The sequence below is a fragment of the Haliaeetus albicilla genome, chromosome 2 (assembly GCF_947461875.1).
Source record: "Haliaeetus albicilla chromosome 2, bHalAlb1.1, whole genome shotgun sequence".
In the NCBI taxonomy this organism is placed as follows: Eukaryota; Metazoa; Chordata; class Aves; order Accipitriformes; family Accipitridae; genus Haliaeetus; species Haliaeetus albicilla.
In genome coordinates this window covers 30,694,764-30,712,681 of record NC_091484.1, presented here as the reverse complement: position 1 = coordinate 30,712,681, position 17,918 = coordinate 30,694,764, and the positions used below count along the sequence as shown (strand labels likewise).

The 17,918-nt window shown below is 46.6% G+C and overlaps 1 long non-coding RNA gene across 1 annotated transcript; it reads left to right on the top strand.

Annotated features, from left to right (window-relative positions):
- The first annotated feature begins 1,531 nt into the window (after window positions 1-1,531).
- On the top strand, window positions 1,532-16,227 carry LOC138690900 (uncharacterized). Its single transcript, XR_011329705.1, has 3 exons — window positions 1,532-1,923; window positions 12,988-13,165; window positions 13,754-16,227. It is a non-coding gene; the product is annotated as an uncharacterized lncRNA (long non-coding RNA).
- Window positions 16,228-17,918: the final 1,691 nt, after the last annotated feature.

Here is a 17,918-nt window from a genome sequence, read left to right as displayed (position 1 = left end):
TCCCTATTCACTGGGAAAGAATTTCATATTTGCATTTTCCCAAATGCGGTAATACTGACATTGCTCATCTTCTCCTAACACTCAATAGCAATAACTTTTCTCTCTGTCTCTGGAGAAAAAGGCCCAGATTTTCCATATTGCATTGTACTGTCTATGAGGATCCTCATCCTGGTTCTACCACCTCTGCAGTGAAGTGGAGAGTAAGTAGAAAGTGCATCTAACCATCTGCTTAAGAACCAGAAATAAAAGCAAACACAGGTTTTTGCCTATGGCACTCATAAAGCTGCAGGCCAAGCTGAAGTTCTGCCTGCAGATATCTATTGGTAAGTGCCACCAAGTAAAACAGGCATTGGAGAACACATCAACATCAAGCAATGGATGCGTCAGTTACTGACTCCACCACCAGCTCCAAAGCTGGGAGTACTACAGAGCCATTGGGGACCGGGACTTCTTGTCTCGGGTGCAGTACTAATAACCTGGCTTTTCTTTCAAGAGTCACACTAGTCTCTCCCCATGGATCCATGCTGAGCAGATCTACCAGCTCAGTTATTGGCACCATGCGCCACTAAGGGTGGTAGGTCTTGCTCTGAGGGTGCAAGAAGGGTTTTCCCCTTGAAGAGACCTAATAAGTTTTTAGTTGTTTACTTAGAAGGCCGTGTGTCCAGGCAGCCTCAGGAAAGAAGGGAATGTGCAGGAAGTGCGATACACTTTACTCTTTACTTAGATGACAGTCTAGCTCAAATGCAAGAGTCACATTTTAAATGCCCTAGGGTGTCCTTCTAAGTGCCAGTAGAAGGCATGTCCCAGCTCCAAGCTGATGCCTGAGGTCCTACCAGGTACCCCAGAAGTGCCACATGCCCATGCTAAGGCAGCTATGTCTACTTACATGGGTTTCACACTGCAACAGCATTGCCTAGGTGTCGAAGAAACAAGTGGGTTACATGCGATACAATCAGATCATTTCAGGGCAGGCACATCTGTGATTTAAGGATGTGACCCTGCTCTATTGGTTTCTCTGTCAGTGCAAGAAACAGTCTTAAAGGATAGCATCTGACATTTGCCAATGAAGGGGTGACACTGCTACCCAGAAGAGACTTTCTGAAAGGGTTGTCTCACCAGAGGGTGACCAGGACCTGCGCAGGTGTTACCCATCCACCCGCAGTCAAGCTTGCTGGTCCCCTAACCAGATTTCTCACACGCAGGAGGGCCAGTCTCAGCATTTAACCTGAAGGAGAACTTAAAATTTCTTCTCAGCACAGAGACCCTGATCTGTCAGTGCAGACAGTGGCAGACTCACATCCTCCTGTTTGGAAACTGGTGAGGGGGTCATAGTGCCACATGGAGGCAGAGGTGCATCACTGGGGGGACTGCTGTGCGATGCTATCAACCCAGCCTTCATAAAGGCTGTGTTGCACCTATGGCACAAAATTCTGTACAAACATGTTTGTGTAAGAAATCACACCTCCAGGCCCATGTTTGCCACAGCATGCTGGGGTCGTGTTTCATTTCACCCAGGAGTAAAAGGCTGTGCTGGTCTGGAGCAGGGTCATTCCCAACTGTCAAGAGCAGTAGAGGAGGGAAAGTTGGCTGTGGCTTTTGCTTTGGGTCCAGCTCCCAGAGGCTGTGCAGATCCTGTACCATTAAACAAAGCTAAGCTCATGAGCTACACTTGTGTTGCTATTGTCTTCGCTGCTGTTTTTGTTGTTAATACCTTGGCTGCTGCTATTATGTCTGGTGTTTTTAGTGTGGGAGCCAAGAAAACAGCATTAACTGAACAACCTCAAGACAGCAGAGATTGCCAGGTTGAGAAACCCTCTGATGCTGGGAAACAAAGCGAGCATCTCTCCCCACTTCAAGGCTGTGACCTGTGTTGGCTTTAAACCATGGAAACCCACACAGCCCTGTGGCTGAGTGACAACCATGGTAAGTACCAGTGCTAACAGCAGGTGCTTGGTTTTTATTATATTGTTTTGTAAACCACACCTGCTGAAGGTGAGAGCATAAGCATTGGACAAACAGGCTACTTGAAAATACATAGCCACTAGAACAGGGGAAAAACAGTTGGTGTATTGGGGATTTTTTTAATTGCTCTGAATTATTCGCAATATCAGTGGTTTCCTGTGACATCAAGCTTCTGAACGTTGCCTGATTGCCATAAACTGCGGTCCATCCAATTTTCCATTCCCGGCTACGCCCAAGCCACAGTTCATCTGAAAAGCTGCTTCTGCAGAAGACATGTACCAGCTGGCAGCCAAGTAACTGATAAACGGGGGTGACACAGAGGCACCTGGTACCGGGCTCTCAGCACTGGCATGGATGCACCCATGTGATTTCTTCCATTGAATTTCAAGAGAAATGATGGTAAAACAGCTAATGAGTCAAAGGGAGGAAGTGAGAGCAGAGGCTAACTACGAGTGTGTGAAAGAGAGAGCTCTGTGGACTGCTCTGCCTGTGCCAAGAGCCGGGGAGAGTTTCTGTCAGCTGGTTGGGAAAGTCGAGCAGCTGGAGAGTAAACTACTGTCTTGCCTGCGTATCTGTGTGTCCGCAAGCACCACTGCCCTCTTTTGGGTGGAATCAGACCTGTGCTTCTGCTTCATCCATCAGCACATGCTGCTGCGTCGCCTGGTTGCAAAGAAGAGGGACCGCTCCTGCAGCGATGCTGACAGTGGTCCTCCCCTGAGAAGAGCTGAGCAGCACGATGCCAAGGCGGGGAGGCTCTGCTCAGCAAGGGTGGTGGTTGACGGCACCGTGGCCGTGGCATTACAGATGTGGCACCTCAGTCTGCTGGCATGCTCTGAGCCAGCTGTGGCAGGCTCCTCAGACAGGCTCCAGCTCCCTCTGTAAGCTGTGCCACCAAAGCCGCAGTTCCTTCAGGCAGTGCTTTTCCCCATCTCCGGCGCTGCTGTGTCCTGTCATCTGCCGTGCAAGAGGAACGGAAGAATGGCTAAGCAGTTTTTTGCTCTGACCTCACTGCAGGCAGGTAATTATTTCAGGTGTTGCACTCTGGTGCCAAGTTCTGCTGAAAACAGTACGTCTGAGACCTTCACCATGGAGGTGTCGAAACTCGGTACGTCAGGGCTAGGCACACCTCGAGCCGATCTCGCCTCCTTCGTCCAAGCGCTTTGCTGAAGGGCTCCTCCGCAGCTGCAAGGGCTGTTGTTAGCAGAGACATAGCTTCAGGATATGGGTCGACCTACTGGTTCAATGTATTTGGTGGCCTGTGTCCAGCACAAGTCAGATCTTGGAGGAAACATGAAATGGTGCTATTTGTCTCAAACAAGAGAACACATCCCTTTGAGAGCCAGCTCATGCCCCCAGAAGTATCTGATTACACTTAATTCAGCTTCCACAGCTACGAAATTTTATCGTGCCCGGTCACAATCTGACAAAGTCCTTACAGTGACCTAGCCATAAAATTTGACTTGATGAGTGACACTTTTTATAAGACCAACTGTTTCATTATGAAACTTTTGAGGTTGGAAAAAAAAATCCCAAACAAATAAGAACATGCCACTCTTAATAAGGCCGTCAGTGCATTTTTACATATCCTCCTTGTAGCAATTGTGGCTGCGTGTAAAAGGCAAGCATGCCTTGTGATCGTGAGAGAGTGGCTGAAAAACATGAGTCACACAGTTGAACCTTGTGACTTGGTAGAACTAAGGAGGTCTCCTTAAAGGCAATTTGTGGAAGAATTGGAGAGAAACGCAATTTTTCAAGGTCAGCCAAAGGCTAATGAGCGCTCTTTCATAGTGCGATTGTATTGCCTGAATTTCTGTATTTCAAAGCCAGTCTAACTACTTTATTGCTGAAGCACTGTAACTGAAGAGGCTGTAATAATATTGACAAGTAATCCTGCCAAAATCTGAGATGGTATTCAGCATAATATGAAACATTTTCTCCTTGCCTGGACGAGTATGGAACAAAGAGTTAAACAAATGTGTGGTTCCCCCGAGTACCACTTATCTTTCTTCCCAAAGGGCATGTGTACAGATGCTTTGTAAGTTGGGTTGTCAACAGCTGAGGCTTGTGGCCAGATTCACATGTTCTCCACCTTTTTGCTTGTGAGCTGCAAGAGACTCATCTCCAGAGGGACAGTTTTTCATAACTTAATTAGATTGGCGCCATTCACGCAGCTACAGTTTCAGGTTGGCTCCGCTTTACTTCTGCTCCAGCTCTCCAGTTCAGGGGATTACAGTAGCACTGAAATTGGTTCTGAACTAAACGTTTGGCAACTACCTCGGGTCAAGGAGGCAATTCGTGTTACTGCTGTTGCTAAATTAGAAATAAATAAATAATCAATGTGTGGCCCTTAATGAGAGACTAAGAATGAGAGACAAAATGTTTTTGCAGCTCTCCACTTTGTGTGTACGTAGGAATATGTTGCATTTTTTTCCCATGAATGAACAACTCGAGTCTAGTAAACCACTTCAGTTGAAGGAGAGCAATCTCCAGTTGCATCCTCTTAGCACGGATTTACACCGTGCTTATTTCAGTATAGCTTTAATCGGCTGGGAATCCGGATGGGCTAACCAAAATCAGCCAAAGAAGTGTTCCTACTGGAGTTTTCAATGGTTTAACTGAACCAGTTTAGGAATGGATTGCAGTAAAATCACTGAGATTTTTAGCATGGAGACCTTAGCCTTGACTAGCTGTGTGCTTCATACTACTAAACTGCAACTCAAGAAAAAGGAGATTTACAAGCAGTGAGTGTAGACTGGATGAAGAGAAAGAGCAGGGCCAGCTTTCCAAACGCTACACATAAAATGGGCGCCTCCTGCCTGCGATGTGCAGATGTTCATTACAGAGAACAATCTACAAGTATGAGTGGGCTCACTTCCACTCCCTGTGAGCCACAGAGACACACAGGCCGCCCTGCCCCCCGGCCCCCAGGCTCCCTGGAGTGGCTTCTACTGCACACGGGCCCGCTAAGGTTTTCAGGTTTTACCTGGGCAGCCAGTAGCTGGAAAGCTGCACACTTGTGACTTCTTTACCATCTTCAGTGATGGATTGCAATCCATCCCTAGCAAGCAGTTTTGAAGAAGTCAGCTGATAAATGGCACTTTAACAGGCGCCAGATGGAATAAATTAAAAGGTATCTGGTGAGCCCTCTGTAAAGAAAGAAATACAGGTGTTTGCAGAGATGGAGAAAAATGACCACTCCTAGTAGAGAGCTAATAAGAGCAAAAAAAAAAAAAGTGTCTTTTCACATCACTTCTGAAAGCAAAGCAAAACACAGACAAATCCACAGTCCAGATTTTCTCACCTGGGTATAAACAAATGCAATTAGACCTTGCTCTGTCCAACTCAAGATTTTTGGTGCAAAAATTCTTCCTGCCACAATGCTTACGAGACTGGGTTTACCTATTTACTGTGGGTACTGATTGCTTTATGACTTTCACTTTCTCTGTGATATGAGCCATTTGTGAGCTGGAAGCAAACTGCAGAAGTTAGTTAGTTGCCTGTCTGTAATACTGAACAAATACTTTATAAATGGATTCAAGCCTGTGTTTGGGGCAAGTGCTCTATTCGGGCTCTGAATTTTATAGGTCATTGCTGGATCTGCACAAATGATCACATGCATCATCTGCACCAGTGCCTGAATCCTGACCTTAAGAGGGACTGTTGCACTGATTTGGCCGTAAAGGTAGGCAGGACTTTTGTGCTACCCCACTGCTTACCTGGCACACACCTGGTCTCCCTAGGATCTCTCTGTAATCATGGTGGGGGAGGGGAGGGAGGAGGAGATAGGCCCCTCCAGAGGGCAATTCAAAGCAGATGCTTAATTTAGGTACACTGAATCATCCCCTGCAAGAGTTTTTCTCTTTCTCCATGGACTGGGGAGAGGCTAGAGAGATTGGCTGAGTAACTCCGCTGACCACAGTTGGTGGTGTGAAATCTCTCCTTGCTGAAGCCAATGAAAACATCAAGAAACAGAGCCATCCATGACCTCTCTAAGTAATTTATTCACCCTCATTCTTAACACTTGGTGCCAGCTCTCTCATATTATCTGGTTTGAGTTCTCCTCCTTGAACTGTTGCAATGGCTTTCTCTGCTAGATGGAGAAAGATTTAGTAGGGACCATTTCCGTCCTTCATGGAGAAATCGAGGTGCCTCTGAATCTTCTTTGTGATGACAGAAATAAACTCCTCTCCGAAAGTCTCTCGCTCAGATGCAGTTTTGCTATTTATTGTGTGGCTTTTTGGCAGGTTTTTAACACTCCTTTGGCAGTCATGGCTTGCAGCCGCAGCCAGTGCTCCAGGGCCAGAGAGCAAGGCTACAGTGCCCTGTTTCTCCTCTGCCCCCCACTTCTTCTCCATTGCACCTCCTGCTCCCAGACTAGAGCAGAGGGATATTGGCTTGGGGGTTTTCTGCTTACCTACAGCCCAACCATGTATTACAGCCTGGTATTTCTGAAGCAGAGCTCTTTGCAGGATGCCTCTTGAGACCCCTTCGGCATAGCTCTCAGGCAGAAGACGACGCTGCTGAATTTAAAAAGTTATCTGTCTCCTAAAGGACTGGAAGATATTTTGCCTTCTCACATAAAATAAATTCCTTGCCAGTCCTTTCCAATACAGAAGTAATAGGTAACTATATCAGTCTTTTCTGCATCAACATTACCAGTTTTGCAATTTCTGTTTGTCATTGCTAGGATTATTTTTTTGTTCTTAATGTAAACTCCTTGTTCTTCGTAAATATGGGGAACCTAAATATGTTCCCCAAAGAAGGACTGTTTCTATCATCAAGGCCCACAACTTCCCTCGCTGCACTTCTGTATTTCAGAGTGTCATCAGTATTGTTTACTTTTTCCTACTTCTTTGTTACATATTTAGTTAGTAATTTCCATTTGCTGCTGAATTTGGATAAGTTTTAGGGAGGGGGACTGACTAACTATCTCTCTTTTATTTTTATTATTCCTGCACAATTTTCATTCAAATTTCTTCTATTTTGATTTTGCATCCTAACTAATTTGGCTTGTAGTTTTCAGAAACTTTGGGAAACCTCTTTAATACAATAGTTGGGTATATTAATCACTACTTGCAAATCTCCTGTCTTTCGCCATACAGAAAGTAATATGCCACAATTAACAGTCCCAACGCAACCAGCCACTTCCAGTTCAGGAATCAATCAATCAGCTGTTATCTGCCTTAATGAGATCCATAGTAAAGTCACCTCATTCTGTGTGCAATTGCTGTGTAAGTATTATCTGCTAGTTTTAGAAACTGTAGACTGTTTTACCACTGTATCAATGGGACCTCAAAAATATTTTTCTCAACCTCAAATCACCTATAACACCACACGTTTTTCTTTCCTGTGTAAAAGACAACTGCTGAAGGAATAAATCAGCCTTTTCTTTTCCTTGGCCAAGTGATCCTGAGAGCAATTTGTATTTCCTCTTGGGTTTTCTCTATGAAAGCAGTCACCCAAATTCAAGATTCTCTGCTCTTAGTGAGTCCCCGGAAGGCGATGGCACCCAGAAAACATTTGTCTTATTGCTTCTTCCATCCCTGATGAAATTACAACATCCTGATGTTGGAGGTTTTTCAGCCAGGCTAATGCCATTTTTTTATCTCATTTCCCCTCGCCAGTTACCCCAATTCCCAGAATTAATCTGTAAGCATCTGAAAAAAAATTGTTCATTCATTGAGTTCGTTATCAGATCAGCTTGATTCATTTTTGTTATGCCAAATTTGAGATTCCTCTCTACTTGCCTTGAGTCACTGATTTAAAATCATGCAGAAAATAAAACCGGGCAGATCCAAGCCCCGTGGTCTGAGATGCAAGGCACCCCACCTGGTCTTCCTGCTGCAATGTGTGTTCAACAACACAAACACCATCAGCTTCATACCAGCCAACGCAGCCCCACTATTTTCTGTCATCTTTAGTGTCATGTTCAAAAAGAACCAGAAATCTCTGTCACTATTGTTTGAGTACTTTTCTTCTTCATCCCCAGTCTGGTATTCCTGTACACTTCTATATGCAGAGGATACCTTTGACACAAATAGTTACAATGCTTTGTTTATACAAAAAAAAGTAAACACCACGGATGAAACTTTTTGAAGCATTTCCCCTCTTTTTTTGACCTGCCTAAAGAACGTAAACAGCTTTGGCGCTGGCTGGCAACAGCTAAGTGGTTTATTAAAGTGTATTTGAAATGAATAGTTTTGTACATTGAGTTTCTAAGCTGTTACGAAAGTCCCAGTGAACACCATCTTTCAACATTTTAACAACAACAACAAAAAAATCCAGCCCTACAGACTTGGGGTTTCAGGCTAGGCTTCTTCCTAGCATAGTGATGCACATGCTGCTGCAATACATATGATTAAACTAATCCAGCTGTGGAATAAGATTTTTCCTTGCATTTATCTTTTAACAAATACTTCTAGCCAAGTAAGACTATAACCTAATTGCATGAACTTATAAGTGAAAGAAAAAAAAACACATACATGTTTTGTTTAAAAATAGCATAACCAAGTATTTTACTGATTTTGAGATCTATGTAGGCATTTCTATCATTATTTGTACTTTACAATCACAACTGAAATTGTTGTTGATTTTTTCCTTTTACTAGCTAGCAGTTCCCTGCAGTTGTTTCCATGCAAATGATGCTCAATGTGAATAGGAAAATCCAACTTTAAAACTGTCTAGAAAGGGAAAAAAGAAACTGTATGTTTCTTATGGAGTGTGATTCTGCGAAAGTTTCACCAGCCATCTCTCAAACTTTTATGTTTCTAGTGAGGGTTTGTGAGTGATGGTTTTTCGTGTCTCCATTTTGTGCACTCAGGTTTGTGTGCACAAAATCAGGTAAAGAACCTGATTTTCTGAAGGCACTAACTATCTAACTTCTTGCAGTTGGGTTGCTTTAAAGTGTTTCGAGTCCCATAGAGCTGAAGCAATCAATAACTATTAGCCATTCCATTGTTTTTTTGTTTTTAAACAGGCCCCCATTCGAAGCATGTGAACATTTTTGTTTTCCATTCTTGTTTGAAATGAAGCCAGATACCAAAATCTGGAAGTCCTTTGCAAGATAGGGCTTCCATTCTTCCTGCAGTTCTCTGGTTACTTTATCATGAGTGCCCAAGACAAAGCCGTGAAAAGAAGACAGACGTACAAATGCTAGAAAATTAATTGGGCTTTTCATCGTCCTTGAGGAGTTTTAACCATTGGCAAGTTATGCCTATAGATAGTGGATTTATAGTGATTTACCTTTAGCCTGGCTTTGGCCCCCTTTACCATAGTACCTGGTGCTTGCCTGAGCACCTGGACTCTCGAATGAATCATCCGCACTGGCTTCAGAAGTAAACCTTCTCAGCAAAATAGCAGCAATATCCGGACTGGCCATCGGTTTCTATTCCGTTCAGCCTCAGCTGATATATTTCATATGTTTTTGTAGCTGAAGCTGGGCCAGGACTTCTCTAGCTTTGACAGGAGGGCTAAATGAGAGCAGGGAATTTTATGTGCCTCTTCCCACAGCATTCCAGTAACTGTGCAGGAAGTCATTGATCAATGGGATTTAGGCAACGTGCACAAGAAAGGTACGTGTGTGTGGCCCGGTGGCCTTTGCAGCATGTGCTATGACGACACCACCCTCTGATTCAATAAATGGAGGGATAAGAGACTAGGTGGTAAGCCACACACACCATGTTTATGATGCATCTCTGTAGCCGAGCGAATGCAGTGTGGTCTGTTTTTAAAGCTCGTTCTATAAGGATGCATGTTTCTTACTAACGCTATGGTTTAGATGTGGTCATAGCAGAATGATTTTCCTGGAAAACTGCTTAATGAGTTGTCACACACAGAGGGCGAGTTCCCTGACCTGGTGGCTCATCCTACTCTGGGAACAGGAATGGGATCTGACCTTTGGCAGATCACTTAGGTTTGTCTTATTCTCCTGATTTGTACAGCTCCTCCGTGCCATAACCCAGGAGAAGATGTGAAAAGCCATGTCATCTCTTCAGCAGGCTGCAATGCATTCAGGCCATGCAGTGCAGGAAGGGTAAAAGAGCTGATCTGCCTGCACACTTGAGCCAGAGTTGTTAGCAGTAATGGTTTTGCAGGGTAGCTCTGCCCCAAATGAAGTCAAACTCATTCCTAGGATAAGTTTACTGACCTTACTGGAGCTGCATGGAAAGAGTATTTATCCTGTTGTCATATTGCATATGCTGTGGATATAGAGAGTAGGCCAAAAAAAAAAAAAAAAAATTACCCAATAAATGTATGTAATTTGTCTGTAATTGCTTTAGGGCATTAAACTTCCCATGGAGAGGTCTTCCAGGCCTCTCTCTACCTGCCTACATTGTACCAGGAGCTGTTACACTGCAAAGGAAACATCACTGCAACAGTTTGTGTGCATTAGCGTGGAAGGTGTCAGTTTGATTTTTCATCTGTCCTGTTCCTCAGTTTCCCCACTTGGCCACATTGCATGGCTCAGGGTAGGATGCAGCTGTGGTGGGGCAGACAGGGAAGGGGTTGATGTCAGTTCAGCAGCTCTGTTATTGCATGACTCGGAGCATAAACTAATGAAGTAAATCTGTTTTCCTTCTCTCTCTCTTTCTTATCTGTGATTTTCCACATACAGAGGAAATGGAGAGGGGGAGGCAGTGAGAGGTTGTTATCATGCAGTGATGAGACAGGCTGTGGAGAAAAAGATGCTACTCCTTCAGCAATCCCAAATGTGCTCGCAAATCTCAGAAGAGCTGAATATTTCAGCTGAAGGAGTCAGCTATGAAATAATCTTTTCCCCAGACACCAAAATAGTTGTCATTATTGTACAGCATCCACAGTCCATTGAGCTGAATGGGGGCAGCCCGTGCAGAGCTAGTGTTTCAGTCCGTCCACCTGCAGCCCAGTAAATAATGGCAAGGATAGTTTACTGTTACAGAGGGATCGGAATTGCCTGGCTGAACGGTCACAATCCAAGAAAATGTGTTTTAATTTAGCTAAATGAAAAGTAATACATCTGGGAACAAAGAGTTCAGGCAGTACCTACAGGACAGGACACTCTGCCTTGGAAAACAGGATTATGGGGTCATTGTGGTAACTACCTCCACAATAGCTGCTAGTTCAATGGGGCTAAGAGGGCTCAGCTGACTCTGGCAACCTAGAAGCAAATAATGGGACTCAGGGATGGCAGAAGCATCGGCAGGAGCATCCCTGGGCTGCAGCACTAGGTGGTGGTCTCACCACTGGGTGTCCACATCTTAGTGAGAACATGGAAACACCAGGGAGGACCACTGACATGGTGGCTAGGAAAATAAAAGCCTTTTTGTCATGCAAGTGTTAAAGCGTGCAACCCAGTCAGCTTTTCTAAGGCAAGGTTTGGTATGTCTTTGTGACACTGCATCACAGCATTGCAGTGAGGGGACACTGAAGTTACTCTAATTCAGCTGTGACATGAGACCTTACTTCCTAACAGTGGGTAATGCTGACCAGGCAGGAGACGGTAAAATCACCTCGGGGATTACCTTAACAGACATGCCTGAGTCCACCGTAGGAAGGAAACTCTCCAGCATAAGTATGTAAAGTTTGATTTGGATTATTATCTCTGAATTCTCATTCCTGTCCCTTTCTGTCTTGGTGGTGGGAAAAAAAAACCCAACAAGAATAATCTGCTTTCCCTCGATTTGCTCATCGCTGCAGCTCTGCACTGAGACAGTGACAGTGCCCAGCTTTCAGCTTTAAGGTTTTGGGCCACAACAGGCCAGAGGCTTTTCTTCTCCAGTACAAAACAGGCAGTATCACTGTCTTTTCTTCACCTTCTTCTGAAGCTTTGGAAATAGATGGCGTGAATGGAAAGTGTGAGCTGGCACAGTACATCTCTCTCCCTTTGGGACCTGCCTGTGGTCCTGCCTGTGATTGCCACCTCCCTGAAGACTTGCATAGTTCGGGGGAGGCTTGCATTGCCCTGCAGCATGGACTCTGAATCACCTGCCAAAATCACTTGGGCACATTGCATGACCCAGCTCCCTGCTTTGGTCTCTCCTGGTCGTTACCTGTGGCACGGAGCAGCTTTGCTTTCAGAGGACTGTGCTGCCTTAGTCTAGCTGAAGCCTTCAGGCTCAATATCGGCACTGCTGAGCAGCCTGGGCAGCACAGGAGCTCCTATCAGTTGATCATAACAGGCTCATCTTCAACCCTGAGAGCTGGGAGGTCAAAACATGACATTGAAGAAAGCATCTAGCCATATCAAACAACAGGTCCAAAAATGTGGTTTTTCTCTGTGACTAAAGGACACGAGATCTTAAAATACGCAGAGAGGGATTAATGCCACCTAGGCAATATTCCTGGGACAGAGTCCTATTTTATTGCCATTAGCTTTGATCTCTGTGTTGTCTCATTTACTACTTCTGGAAGACAAGGCAGCAGCTGACCTTCTTTCCCTTCAAGGAGTGCAGAAAGATATTTCATGCTACGGCAGAATTTAAATCTTTGCACGTTGCTTTGTCCCACCACAACCGCAGACTGGCCTCACCTACAGAGTTTGCACTACAACTTATATTTGAACTTTTCCAGCTTTGGACCTTGGGTTTTGGATCCACGCTTTAGCAAGAGGAAGGCCAGCTGAGATGAAGGGGTCTGACTCCTGCTCCAGACCTTCCCAAACCGTGGGAGTGCTGCTCTTGCACAGCTCTGATCTGGGCCCATCTCTAAATATATCCATAATGCAATAAAATTAAAAAAAAAAAAAAAAGAAAAAGAAACCAAGAAATAACTGCAACCTTCCATCCAACAGTGGTTGAGTTATTACCACAGTTACATCACAGCTGAAACAGGTGCAAGGAAATAAGCCTCCCAAAAGTTTCTATTCAGGAGGGAAATGACTGAAGAAAGCACAGGGAAAGGAGGAAGGCGAGGCGGAGGTAAGGGTAGGAGCCAGGGGACAGAGCGGAAGTTGTTTCTCTTGGGATGTAGCCAACTTAGTAGCTGTCCAAACCCAGGAGATGTCTTGGATGCTCCTTCTGTTACTGTCTTTGCTTTTTCCATTTTCAGGCTGCCTGCTAGCAGAGTGCATGATAACGCCAGTACTGTGCTGCCCTCTGAATACCCTACTGCCTGGGACCTCCACAGCCCACTGAACCACATTTAGGCCTGATGCAAGCAGACACACATCCTTCCGAGCAGATTTTGTGCAATTTTCAAGGAATCCTTCAAGGACTCATCAGCTCAAGTAATTCTCTCTGCCCCAAAACTATGGGGAAGGGAAGCGATTATGAAAAATCTCATGTTCCTCCAGCAGCTGCAGTCACTTTGGGTGGGATTCATCTGACTAAACATAGATGTCTCCATCTGAGCTAGTCACGCTAGGCTCCCTTTATGGAGGAGAATATGGGGAAATACAGGCACAGCTATGAGTCATCCCCTCCCCAGGTCAGTGTCTAAAACAGGTCAGGCGAATCTTGCCCATTTCTCTTCTTTGCTTGTAAAAGGAGCTGCAATGAAGAGGCCAAGTGTAGGTCTGCAAAGTTAGATGAAGCCCATCCTTTATCTGGTGTCCAAACCAAATTATTTGATCTGGGACCGAAGGGCCAAGCTGTGAGGAGGGCATTGCCAGCAAATGCCGAGTAACCACAGCAGAGTGGGGTAAATTGGCTCAGCCGGAGCTTATTTCACTGTGGGCCAGGAGGCAAAGAGTGCAATGCTGGAAAGGAAATGGCCTAAGAAAAATGCCTGTAAAAGTCACCGTGGGATGTCACCCTAGTGCCAAGACTATGTTTGTTTTGAACCAGAGCATGTACCTCTGCTTTTCTGTTTGCAGGCTAGAGTTACTGCCTTCCTGACACCACTGCAACTCGCTCCGTGACCAGTTACTTTCCCGCTCCCGGCCTCTCTTTCCTTCCCACCTCTCCTTTCCAGACTTCAATACAGCGGGCCCATCTTCACATCGCCACGGAGCATGGGGGTGCTGCTGAGTGCTCACACCCCCAGGCAGGCCTGGGGCAAAGGACGTTCGCCATCGATGGCGAAGCTGTGAGTCTAGGGCACTTCCAAGTGCCACGGACACTTGGGCGTCTTCCAGCTGCTGGCTGTCTGCGCCCTGTGCTGTAGCTGCTGATGGCTCAGCTCTGCCCGTGTCCCCGGCCCAGCCGCCTGGCCTAGCGCTGAGCTGTGTGTTGAAATAGAGGAGCATTTCCCATGCTACGTATGCATCAGGGACGCGTGGGGAAAGGAAGCGCAGCAGTTGCCAGAAGCACCAATGAAATTACTTTATGTTGTTATCTGATAAGAAAAGTAATGAAGCAAAAATGCTTTGAGCATGCCATGAGCCAGCTCCTCTGTCGAGGGATTACTGCTGAGGACCCTCAAGACCTTATGTGCACCCATGACTATAACCCATGAGTAAGAGCATGAAGCATGCACAGAAGGTAAATAAATGGTTAGAGGGAGCTGCTCCAAGTCAAATTCCTCCCCCACTTTTTTCTTTTCCTTTCTCACCATTGAGAGACAAACAAAAGCTCAAGTGATGTCATGGGGCAATGCGTTTGGCAAGTTTCTTGCTGCTGTGTCCCAGTACGCGACAAGCCCATTTACTGTCACTGTCTTTGCATTTGCCAGAGGTGGCACATGCAGAAATTACAGCAGAGCCCAGCCGTACAAAGCTGGGTGCAGAGGAGAGATGAGGCATTTCGGATCTACTGCAACTGGTTCCGCTCAGTGCTAACCTGAAGCTAATGCATGGGCCAAGTGCCAAATTTCCAACTCCCTGCTGTAGGTCATTGACTGCTGGAGGGGCCTTTAGTTTCCCTCCCAGAAAAATCAGAAAAGTGAGTTAATTTGTTTAACAACAGACAAACAAACAAAAAAACCCCGCATGTGTTTACACATATGTGTTTGCACATGCAGGTGATGTACTTTGGAAAGACCTAAGGAGTGGAAGTCCTCAGAAGCTGATGTGGGAATTTAGGACCTCTCCTGAACTCGGGGCTTGGGTTCCTCAGCCTCAGCAGCATGCTGATGGACAATTTTGTGCTGGGGCTTTTCAGACATGCCCCTTCTCTAGCTGCTAGGCAGAACTGGGGTGTTGGTGCCTTTAAACCTGCCAAAGGATTTTGTATCAAGGCAGCTCCTAGCTCTGTGCTTGGATATTTCTGGGAAAGCCTGCTGGGAGGTCAGGAGAGGTATGTTCATTAAGTGCCCTCACTTGGAGTTAAAGGGCCAAGCATGCTTCTGCTTCTTCACCCTGCTACAAGAAGCTCACTGGGACGAACAAAATGGTTAAAAATGCATGATGAGAAAACAGACCGGTAATTGCATTACCCCCAGGGTGGGGTGGCTGCCGGTCACAGGTATCGAGGTACAGCCCTGGGTGAATGCCGGTTCTTGTTCCCTCCCTCCGGCCACGCCACGGTCCCTGTCCGGGAAAATAACGTCTTTGCTCCTCATTCATTAACACCCTGGCTGTGGGATTTGTGTGGTCGAGCCAAGCGGCACCATCTGACCTGCCCTGTACGATTGAAACAAGCTGTCCCAGATAATCACCTCCCTTGCCGGAGGTGCAAGTGCATGGGGTGGGATCCCCAGGGACCCTGCGTGCCTGCGCCCCGTGGCTGGACTGGTACCAGTGCCTATTAATAGAGGAAGGGATTAGGAAGGAAGAAAATCACAGCACTTTCCCGACAGTGCCTAGCTTTGCTCAGGCGGAAAGCCTGCCCCGTGCTGCTGGCTCACTGCAATGCATCCCCCAGTCATTGTACACCTTTCTTTCTATCTAACATCTATACTAGGACATGGGGGGAGGGGTGGGGGGGTGTTCTGGCTGCAGAGAGCTGAGAGTCAAGCCCACGCAGCTCAACCCTCTGTGGCGCACGAGGGGTGTGTTTGCCTCGCGCTGAGGTGACCAGCCCGTGTGAATTTGCTCCAAGGTGCATCCTCTTGTCCCTTGCTTTCAGCAGTTTGGCTAAGAAGCTTGAAGCTTTCCTGGAGGTGATGAGGGGCAATAGCTGAAACCGTGGATCTGTTTCCTCCACTGAGAAATACATCCAGAAATGTTTCACTATTTCAGTCCACTGAAAAAAAGAGCTGGACTGGACCCCGTGCAGCTCTGGGCTTGCAGCGCTCCGAGAGCCAAGCAGGCATGTAGGCACTCTTGCTTTAAGAACTGATTTCCTAAGTAAGTGAACTGTCAACTCCCGGTGGCTAGAAAAATCTGCAAACAATTTCTAGTCACTGAACAAAGCAAATCTTTGTACTGTGCTGTAATAGTTCATTATTAAATAAAGGCTCCTTTGTTAGTCTATAAGAAACGGTGTGTACTCCACCACTCTTCACAATGTGCCTTGGTGTGACTTTGCAATGCCTATAAAATTGTGTTTCATGTCCTGTGAAAAAATGACATAGTGGGTTAATTTCAGTAGGAAAAGCACAGGGTGAAGCAAAGAGCATAGCACAGCTCTGATGATTGAACTTTATTGTTGATGCATTTGATTCATGGTCATATGAGAGGACCCGGACACTGGACTTTCTCTTATTTGCAACAGGGTAAATGAGGAACAACATGAGTGAAATTACTAGTGAGGAGAGTGAGGAAAAACTTTAGCAGCTGCAATTCCTACAAGTTGTGTTACTTACTGGGCTGTCTTTTTGCAGTTCCAGGCTTAAATGAGTCAAAACAGGAATCAAAGGGCGTCAGTGTTTTCCCATCCAGAAAAGCAAATATGTTTCCAGCTCCTTCCCTTCTTTCTTTTGCTCTGCACCCAGCAAGCTCCTGGTAATCTGCCAGTTTTGGCCCTACAGCTGCAGAGCCCTGTTACCCTGCTCAGCCTCGGCTTGTGTCACGTGTTGGTGTCGCTTTGCGGCAGACCCAGCCATGGCACAGGCATGGCAGCCGTCAGCCTTTTGCCTGTATGAGAGGCGCTGGGGTGGTGGGGGGCAGACATGCATCCACATGGACCAAAATGCTTCCCCTGCCCCCAGCTTTAAGGTGTGGGAACCCCCTCTCCCTGCCGGCACGCAGGCCCTTAGGCTTCAACTCTGCTAAACTCAGTGCTTTCCTTCGCACTTCATTCAAACACATTTTGTCAGGCTGTGACCTTTTAACCAAACCTGTCAGACCATCATGTGAGCTTGCATCCTCTGTAGTTTCTTCTCTTGTGATGTTTTGCATGGGGTTGACAGTCCATGAAGAGGGCTGCAGTTTTCCCGCTCCTTTCTTCCCCCTGTCACGCCATCGGGGCCATGTGAGATCCCCAGCGCCGGTGCTTCCCACTTAGCTGGAAGAGGCGGCAGCCAGGGCCAAAGTGGGTGTTGGGCAGACGGCTTCTCTGAGCCCTGCTCACTTTCAGCTCTTGGCTGGACTGTAAAAGGGGCTTTTCCGATAAATGTCCGGCCCAGCTCAGGCTGAGGCTGCTAACTCCCGTTGTGTGGGTGATTCATATGCCATCTAATAATAGCAGCTCCTGGCCATGCCAGCACAATAACTGACCACGGAAAACTCCACACTGCTTTGGGCTGCCGGCCCATCAGCTTTCCCAAGCTGAGCTGGCCGCGGCTGGTGGTTTGCCTTCAAGGCAGCACTGCGTGGCTCAGTGAGAGGCTGCAAATCGCCCCGCGGGTGTTGCTGTGAGCGGTGCTGCTCCTCCGGCCGGGAGCCCTCCGTCCCAGCAGCAGTGCCACCAGCCGGCTCTTCGGGGAGCAGGGGGAAAGCAAACTGCTCCTCCTGCTACTTTACATACAGCAGTCACTATTAATTACCTCTGCTGGCCAGCAGCCAGCTCAGGTAACTGCACTCAGCCTAACTGTCACCCCTGGCCCTTCCAGGGCAAAACCGTGTTTTTTCCTTACTTGCCATCCCCAAATGCTGTTTAGAGCATCTGCAAGAAGCTGCTACATGGCTGCCAAGTTCCTCTTGGCGGCAGAGCTGCTGCTGCTGCTGGGAGGCAGCGGGAGGTTTGCTAGGGATGCCTCATTCACTTGTCTGGATGCTC